Here is an 8,736-nt window from a genome sequence, read left to right as displayed (position 1 = left end):
CTGAACAAAAGGCATTACTATATACACACAAACACACACACACACACACACACACACACACACACACACACACACACACACACTCACTATACAGACCCTAATAATATCATTTATCTATATCCCTTTTTGAGTCACTTTATTAATGCGGCTTCTTCTATTGATGTACCTTAAGGTAAATATCATATAGCCATTACTGTCTATTGAGAGAGTGCGTGTGTGCTGTCAATGACTATCAGGGAGGGCAGTTTGGTTGACACCCTGGGCGAACCATCCCATATACCCACCCTCCTTAAATAGTTACATTTATTTTTCAATAAATATAAACATTTATTTATATTTATTCTAAATAAATACAATTAATATTAAGATTATTATACAATTATTATTCTAAAGAAATAACAGACATCAATCCTAAATGTTACTGGAAAACAATGTAACAGAGTGATATGCTAAGATCACATAGGAAACCCTTTGCATGAATATTAGTTATGACAATTCTATAGAATACAAAAATATGTGTTTTATACTTATAGTATTATCTGTGGTCTTAGACCCGAATTATGGCCGAGAATTAATGTTATGAAGTCTTACCTCCCTGACTCTTTATCCCTCCTTTCTGCTTTATAGCCATGCTTAGTAAAAGTATCATCATCATCATATTATATAAACTTTAGTTTTGTCGACTTTCAAAACTCACTGAGTGCTGACACCTCTTCACAAAAGGCTTACTCAGGTTTCACGGCGCATGAGCGGCGCGTTTTTTATCAGCGTGCATGTAAACAACCGGGATTCACACACGAGTGCGTGAGGCGCACGGGAAATGGTTTTCTGCATGTATGCGTCAGTTTGCTTTCACCAGCGTTGTTTCTGTTGCACATAGAAAACGCGTGAAAAAGATGTGAACGGCCCTTAATGTCTTTATTCTGGGATTGCCCCTCTATGTTAACTCACGTGCATAAAGTAAATGGTATCCCAATGCTTTTACTAGGGGATGTTTTTTGCTGCACCATCTCCGCGTGCTGCCCCCAGCAAGAGACTTGCGACACCGCCCTGGCATTTGGCATATTGCCCAAATCCGCCACTGGGGAAGAGAGGTGCAGTGAATCAGCTACGTTAGTGGCACAAACAATAACTGCACTTTATTTATTTATCTATAGAAACATTGGGAATTTACATACGTACATTTAAGTTAATAATATCAACAGCAAAATCATATTGGGGTGGCCACAGGGATGGCCAGAGTTTACCGGGGGCGCCCCTGACCCTAATCCTCTTGAAGCTGTCACTTCAGTGGCAAGGCAATTTTATTTATATAGCACATTTCATACACAATGGATTCTTTACATAAACAAGAATACAAGAAACAAGAAAGTAAAAATTAAAAGATTAAAACATATTAAAAATGTGTTAAAACTGGTTATAAAAGAATAAAAAAGAAAAGAAAGACATAAATAGTGCAGCTATCGGACGCAGCACAGTGCTCATTTAGTAAAGGCACAGCTAAACAGATGTGTTTTCAGTCTTGATTTGAATGTGCCTAATGTTGGAGCACATCTGATAATTTCTGGAAGCTGATTCCAGCAGCGAGGAGCATAGTGGCTAAAAGCCGATTCACCTTGCTTTGACTGAACTCTTGGAATATCTAGTTTATTTTATCCTAAAGATCTGAGTGATCTGTTAGGTTTGTATTCAGTAACCATATCTGTTGTGTATTTAGGTCCTAGGCCATTTAGTGATTTATAGACGAGTATAATACTTTAAAATCTATTCTGAATGTAACTGGAAGCCAGTGTAAAGACCTGAGGACAGGTGTGATGTGCTCAGATTGTCTGGTTCTGGTCAGAATCCTGGCAGCAGCGTTCTGGATGAGCTGCAACTGTCTGACTGTGTTTTTGGGAAGGCCAGTGAGAAGTCCATTAAAGTAATCTACCCTGCTGCTGATGAAAGCATGAACACGTTTCTCTTCGCTTTGACCTGACTACTGAAGCTCATATCTGACTCCAGAATAACACCAAGATTCTTGACCTTTTTTGTTGTTGTTTGACCCTTAGAGCCAAGGTATGCATTCAGCTTGAAAACCTCATCTCTAATCCCAAATGCAATTACTTCAGTTTTCTCTTTGTTTAGGTGAAGAAAGTTTTGGCACACCCAACTGTTATTTTCATCAATGCATTGGCAGAGGGTGTCAGAGGATAAACCTTTCAAAAGGATTAGGGCATTAGGATGAGCCCTTCCAAGCTGAAAACATTGATAATTTTTGTTTTGGATGCACTGTCCCTTTAACACACACACAAAAACTAATTGTCCAATCACATGACTTCAACTCAATGCATTCAGGCATGTAGATGTAATCAATATGATCTGCTAAAGTTAAAACTCAGTATCAAAACAGGGAACTATGATGATTACAGTAACTGCTTGATGTCTCCTGCAAAATTTGGCATTTTGTATTATCGGGACAGAATTTGGTGTAAATAGCATAAAAGCATGGATACACCCTAATTCCTGCCTTGTGTCAAGGTTTTCAGGCTGATGGATGTGTAATGGTGTGTGGTAGATTTCCATTAGAACTAACTGAGCATCCTTAAAATGCTATAACCTACCACAGAATTGCTACTGATCATGTTCATTCTTTTATTACAGCAATTTACAATGGCTGTTTATAGCAGAGTCATGTGTCATGTCATAACTCAAATAAAACTGTTTTTTTTTACATAACAACAGGTTCACTGTACTCAAATGGCCTCCACAATTCTCCAGATCTTAATACAAAAAAGCATCTTTGGGATGTGCTGGAATGGGAGATTGATATGACGGATGTGCAGCCAACAAATCTGCAGCAACTACATAATGATCTCATGCCAATATGGAGCAAAATATCTGCAAAGTGTTTTCAAAACCTGGCTGAATCTATGCCACAAATAATTAATGCAGTTTTGAAGGCCTAAGATGTACCTAATAAAGTGGCCTGTGAGTGGATGTGACTTAAAGCAAAACCATTTAAGAACCACTGCATTATTCTATAGCCATAAAACATTTCAGCATAACCATTTTCAGTGCAGTTGAACAGCCTGGAAATAGCTTTAGGGCCTTATTTGTTTTGATATATGTTCAATTTAGCATCACAATGGCAATCTAGCTGGAGGTTCCGTCATTTAGGTCTAATGCATTTGGTGTTTAGAATGAGAAGCTACTTAGCCTAAGTGCACATCACATTATGAGCAACACACTTAAGTCACCCTGCAGACAGCACATATTTAATGTAAGAAGCTTTTAATTTGGACTTTGAGGCTTGGATGAATTATTTACCACCAGTCATTAGCATTAAAGTCAGTGTAGCCTTGCATATACCATGATACAAGTCATGTGACCTTTAAAACCCCTATATATTCTAATGTTAACGGATGGCCACAGAGAATGTATGTAATCTTTCTTTTGTTTTGTACTGTGCATGTCATTAACCACTTCACTGATAGATAATAAAATAGAAAGATTAGCTCTGTTTAATAATGCCTGTGTAATGCTAATGCTAATCACAGTGCAAATTTGAAAGAACCGGAATTGTTGAAATGCAGTAATTTCCAATAAATTAATGTAGCCTATACTTACAATGTACACAGCACCACTAAATTAGTGATTCATAAAATGCAAGATAATGGCTACCAGCCCAAAAAGCATTTTTTGTTTTTAAAAAGATGTCTAATAGATGTCTTATAGATGTCTAAAAATAGTCGTCTTGGCCAAAAACTGGGCTAAATTTGGGCTGTCAGGGAAAATATAATAGACGTCTAAGAATAGGCCAAAACTAGACTAGTCATCAAATAGACAGAAATGAATGACTACACATGAAAAATTTGTCTTATCTGTCTATTTGACGACTAGTCTAGTTTTGGGCTATTCTTAGATGTCTATTAGATTTTCACTGAGAGCTCAAGTTAAGCCTTGTTTTAGCCAAGTTGTCTACGCTTAGATATTTATTAGACGTCTATTTAACGAAAAATTGTTTGCTGAATGAGCTCGACTCAAAAAACATGGCCAAACTAAATTAATGCCTAATGTAAATTAGGAAATAATGTTGCAAATATAGTTTGTAAAAGGAAAGCGTAATGATGCTATTTTCAATTTCATAAGGTTCCTTTTACAGCATTGATGTTGTAACATAATTACTATACATTAATTTAAATAGACTTAAACATTTATTAAGTTGTTTAAGCATAAAGCAAGACGAAAGACTGTGTAACCACTAGCGCCGTCAGTATAGCAGGCTAGCGCAGAAATGAAAATACTGTCATATATTAAAATAAATTGTCATATTTTAAAGACATGATGGGGTAAATGGAATTAAAATGGTTTGAAAGACCCACCCCCTCTGACAAAGTTCCAGTATTTGTCCCACATGAGCTCATTTGTCCTATTATGATTGTTATGTCATCATAAGTTATCAAAATAACCTATCGAAAAAGGGCTTTAAAGGTTTAAGAAACCCTCGAGTACTTTTTTCTTTTAGGTTTTAACATATTTGTGTGTGTTGAGCATCAGTTAAGACAATGTTAGCACCTGTTAGCTATAATTCTGGGAAAAATTTTGAGCTTTTGTCTGCTAATTTCATCTTCCGGGTTTTAAATGATTTTTGGGGTGGGATCAAAATCGGTGACGTAGCCGAAAACTGCAAGTGCAAAGATGACGCGTCGGTTTCTCATTATTATTCATAGCTGAGGTTTCTTAACCTATGAGAAGAACCAGCTTCTTAATTATTCATGACTGCGCGTTCATTTAGAAGGCAAGGCAGACCTGCCAGTGTCAAGCTCAGCTATGAATTCTTACCTAATTTTTAAGAGGGTTTGTTGCATGTTTTTCCCCGCGATGCTGTCAGGGCCGATACAGCAAAGCTGTATGTGTCCAGCAAGCATTTTTGTCGGAAAAGTAGCACAAGAATTGGAGAATGGCGGACGTAGTCTTTTATCAATGGAGTTCGTTCACATTTAGTCACATCGCCTAAATCCTCCAGATTAACAGCAGGGCTAATGGTTAAAATAGACAGGGCAAGAGACCGGCTGCACTGAGTCCAATAGTATCTGGATGTAGCCTTTATGATGCAAGCTGAGATTGCATCACTCAACGATGCAATGTCAGACACAATGCACTAAATGGAGTGAGTGATGTCACTGTGATGGGTAGGGTTAGGGGTGGGGTTAGGTGAGCGCATTAAAAGGCATTGGATGCAGTTCAAATTGCACTGCACCAGGTCTGCATCCAGACCCCTCTCACTGAGTCTGCATTCAGACCCAGGGATTGAGGTAGAAGTCCTCATTTAGTGTTTATATAAACACGATTATCTTTATAATGATATAAGTTGTGGTTATCTGTATATGAAAATGCAAATAACAAATGTAGCAGGGCATTAAATTACTGTTTATTTCTTTGCATTTTAACTTTGTAAACTATAAAATCATGCGTCTCCTTTGTGTGTCTCATTTTGTGAGCTAACTGACAACAGTTGTTTGCTCCCTGTCCCCTCCTTTTCCCTGCTCTGCTGGCCACGCCGACCCCTGCCTCTGATCTTAGAGCTCCACGCCCATTAGGATGCATTTTTTGAAAAAATGCTGAGGTAGACTTAAACCAAAAGTAGGGGGTTTCAGGACCCTTTAAGACCAAGCGAAATCTGATGCAAGTAAAGTCAATTTTCACTGTATAGACTATTTTGAGGGATGTAAACAAAAACAATCTTCCCAATGTATTTCCTGCTTTACATTTTTAATTTCCATTGCATCAGAGAATCAAAAAAAGAGCCACATGTTGATAAATAATGTTATGATAGCTGTTTTCAAATAAAGTTGGATTGAATTACCTCTTGTTACAGATATGAAAAAGTTTGATAATAAGAAGGAAATATTCATGGTCCAATGGCATTACCACACTGAAACGGTCTATTGTTGCTATAGAGAAAACATTTTATAAGTAACTTTTATTCTAAATCTTGGACCTTATTTTTGAAAGTAAAAATGAACAATAAAAAATTGTGAAGCACCAAAAGCAGCCCATATTATATTGTTGTTATCCATGAATTTTCAAATGTACTTTCATTACAAGAGAACCTATAGTAAGGCCACATAGGCCACAGTTTCATTCATTCTTTCATTCATTCATTTTCTTTTCGCCTTAGTCTCTTTATTAATCAGGGGTCACCACGGCTGAATGAACCACCAACTTATCCAGCGTATGTTTTACACAGCAGATGCCCTTCCAGCTGTAGCTGGGAAATAGGCCACAGTTTTAAATGTAAAACTTTAACAGATATTTACATTTAACTATTTTCCCCATAGTGATATATCATAAGTAGCCTAAAAAAGAGGAGGACTCTTAATATTTCTTAATTCTAAATCTTTAAAAAATGTTTTTGGTACATCAAAAAGTGGGACCATCCAACACAATCTCAACAAGCTAATTCAGCAAATAAATGCGCTTATTAATCTTACTGAAAAATAGTATTTAAACCTCAAAATTAAATACAAAATGAGTTGAATGACTGCAAAAAACGTCCACTTTTTGAGTAAAAAAGAACCACTTTCATCATGCTTGCTATGGACCTAATATACCCCATTCTGTTTTGTCTGAACGTGTTTATCGACCTTCGAGTTGACTTTACTTTTATGAATCAGCAAGGGCTAGACTTCTAGCTAAAAAATCTTAATATATTAAAGCTCACTCGCATATTGAATGCTTTGTCTCTGTGAGTAAACTAACATAAAATGTTTGATTTCGCGTGATATATCACTTTTATGTATCTGTATTCTACACCGATTTACACAACAAAGCGCTCTTTGTAAACCCATAAAGACTAGACGCAATAAAACCCTCTATATAAAACTGTCCCACATTGAATGGGCTATATGCACGCATTACTTCCGCGTTTTGTCTAAGGCCGCGGTCCAGCTTCCGGTCTGGGTGACTTTAAGCGGAGGTGAACAGTATTATGACAGAGTCGTCAATATTTACTCGCTGTTTGCGAGTAAATTATGGTCAACGATGTGCAAATGATTGTCCGGATGTGCTCTACAACACCGCAGAGCAAAGCTTGAGAAGGGTTTCAAGTTGTATGCATCTTCCTACCTGTGCAATTATGAAGGTAAGTTCAGCTAGCCTGAAGGCTAACTTTAGCGTTAATACTCTTACGATCCGTCCATCTGCAGCTTTATCACGTAAGTAAAAATAATCATATGTGTACGTAATTCTGTCTCAAAGTGTCAGGCAAAAACAGGGCAGGAATAAGATCTCAGTGAGAGCTCATTACTACCGATAGATCTATGAAGAATTCGGAGTCTCCTCACCAGCTGAGAGGAGGACAGCATACATGTGAAATTCTGTCCCATTCATACTTTTACTGTTCTAAAGTGACCACCACTGTTCAGTTCGGATAATCACAGAAACACAGATGCTGTCTTAGCTTGTAAGCATGATTATTGAGCAAGATAGATTAGGAATAAAATAATACAATGCCGTTCCATCCACAACAGACAAATAGCACTGTGTCAATGCTGATATTTATTGCTGAAACAGTGGAGATGACAGATGCAGTGTAGCAGTGTAGATAGCATGCTTTCTATTTAGTCGATAACATTGTAATTAAATGGGAGGGTGACCCAAAACAATAAGGTGTCATTAGTTAATTTCACATCAACAATTTGTCTATTTCAATATTTATTAGTTTTTTACATTGCTTATTGCTTATTCATTGTGCTTGTTAACTCACAATGTAATAGCTAATGTTAACAAGCATGACTTTGGATTTTTATTCATTAGTAAATTAGTTTAACAATGTTAAATATTAAATAGTTATTTTAATAGTGAGCAAATACATTAATTAATGAAACCTTATTTTAAAGTGTGACTAAAGGGAGCTACTTTTAAATCATTTAAATTAATGATTTACTGTGTAGTTTAATCTGATGATATTGCTGCAGATGCCTTTAAAAAGAAGATATTTTGAAGAAAGCTGAAAACCTGTAACCATTGACTTCCATAGTAGGAAAAAGAGCTACTATGAATATCAGTGGTTGCAAGTTTCCAGCTTTCTTCAAAGTATTTTTGTTTGTGTTAAACATCAGAAAGAAACTCAAACAGGTTTGGAACAAGTGAAGGATGAGGAAATAGAATTTTCAGTTTTGAGTGAACTGCCTTTAATGACTCTCTTTAAAAACCTATTAATATTCTTGTTTCTGTTTTCTAGGTAACATTATGAGATTCAGAGCTAGAAAATTTTATGTGTTACTTCATCCTGGAGCGGACATCCGTCAGAAGATCCATGACATCGTCTGCTAGTTTATAGCTCCTGCTCTTGTGTGGCTGAGAGTGGGATTTGCAAACATTTGGTTGCTTTGCTTTTCCAGACAGCCCATTACTCTGAAATGTGTAATGTGAGTTGTCACATGAACAATTGTTTGGAATGGATCAATTATGTGTTAAGTTCCATGAAACAGAGAGGTGATTTATTTATTTATTTAATACGTATAAGCCCAAATACCTCTCTATGCACAAGTTACAGAAGAAGCACCTGATTCAAGAAAACAACTGATTCAATGTCATTTTTTCTGTTCATCTGAATAAAATATTTTTTTCAAAATGTTACATTTTTTTTGACAATTTTTATTTCAAATTACATACAGTGAATTTTATTTTATATGTACAGTGAATAAAATAAAAGTCTTTATTCTGAATTTAAAAATTGCACTTAGAAAG

The 8,736-nt window shown here is 36.3% G+C and overlaps 1 long non-coding RNA gene across 1 annotated transcript; it reads left to right on the top strand.

The window, feature by feature from the left end:
• The first annotated feature begins 6,941 nt into the window (after positions 1-6,941).
• On the top strand, positions 6,942-8,623 carry si:ch211-253p18.2. Its single transcript, XR_659159.5, has 2 exons — positions 6,942-7,126; positions 8,228-8,623. It is a non-coding gene; the product is annotated as a si:ch211-253p18.2 (long non-coding RNA).
• Positions 8,624-8,736: the final 113 nt, after the last annotated feature.

This window comes from Danio rerio, chromosome 20 (assembly GCF_049306965.1).
Source record: "Danio rerio strain Tuebingen ecotype United States chromosome 20, GRCz12tu, whole genome shotgun sequence".
Lineage (NCBI taxonomy): Eukaryota > Metazoa > Chordata > Actinopteri > Cypriniformes > Danionidae > Danio > Danio rerio.
This window is presented reverse-complemented; position numbering and strand designations above follow the sequence as displayed.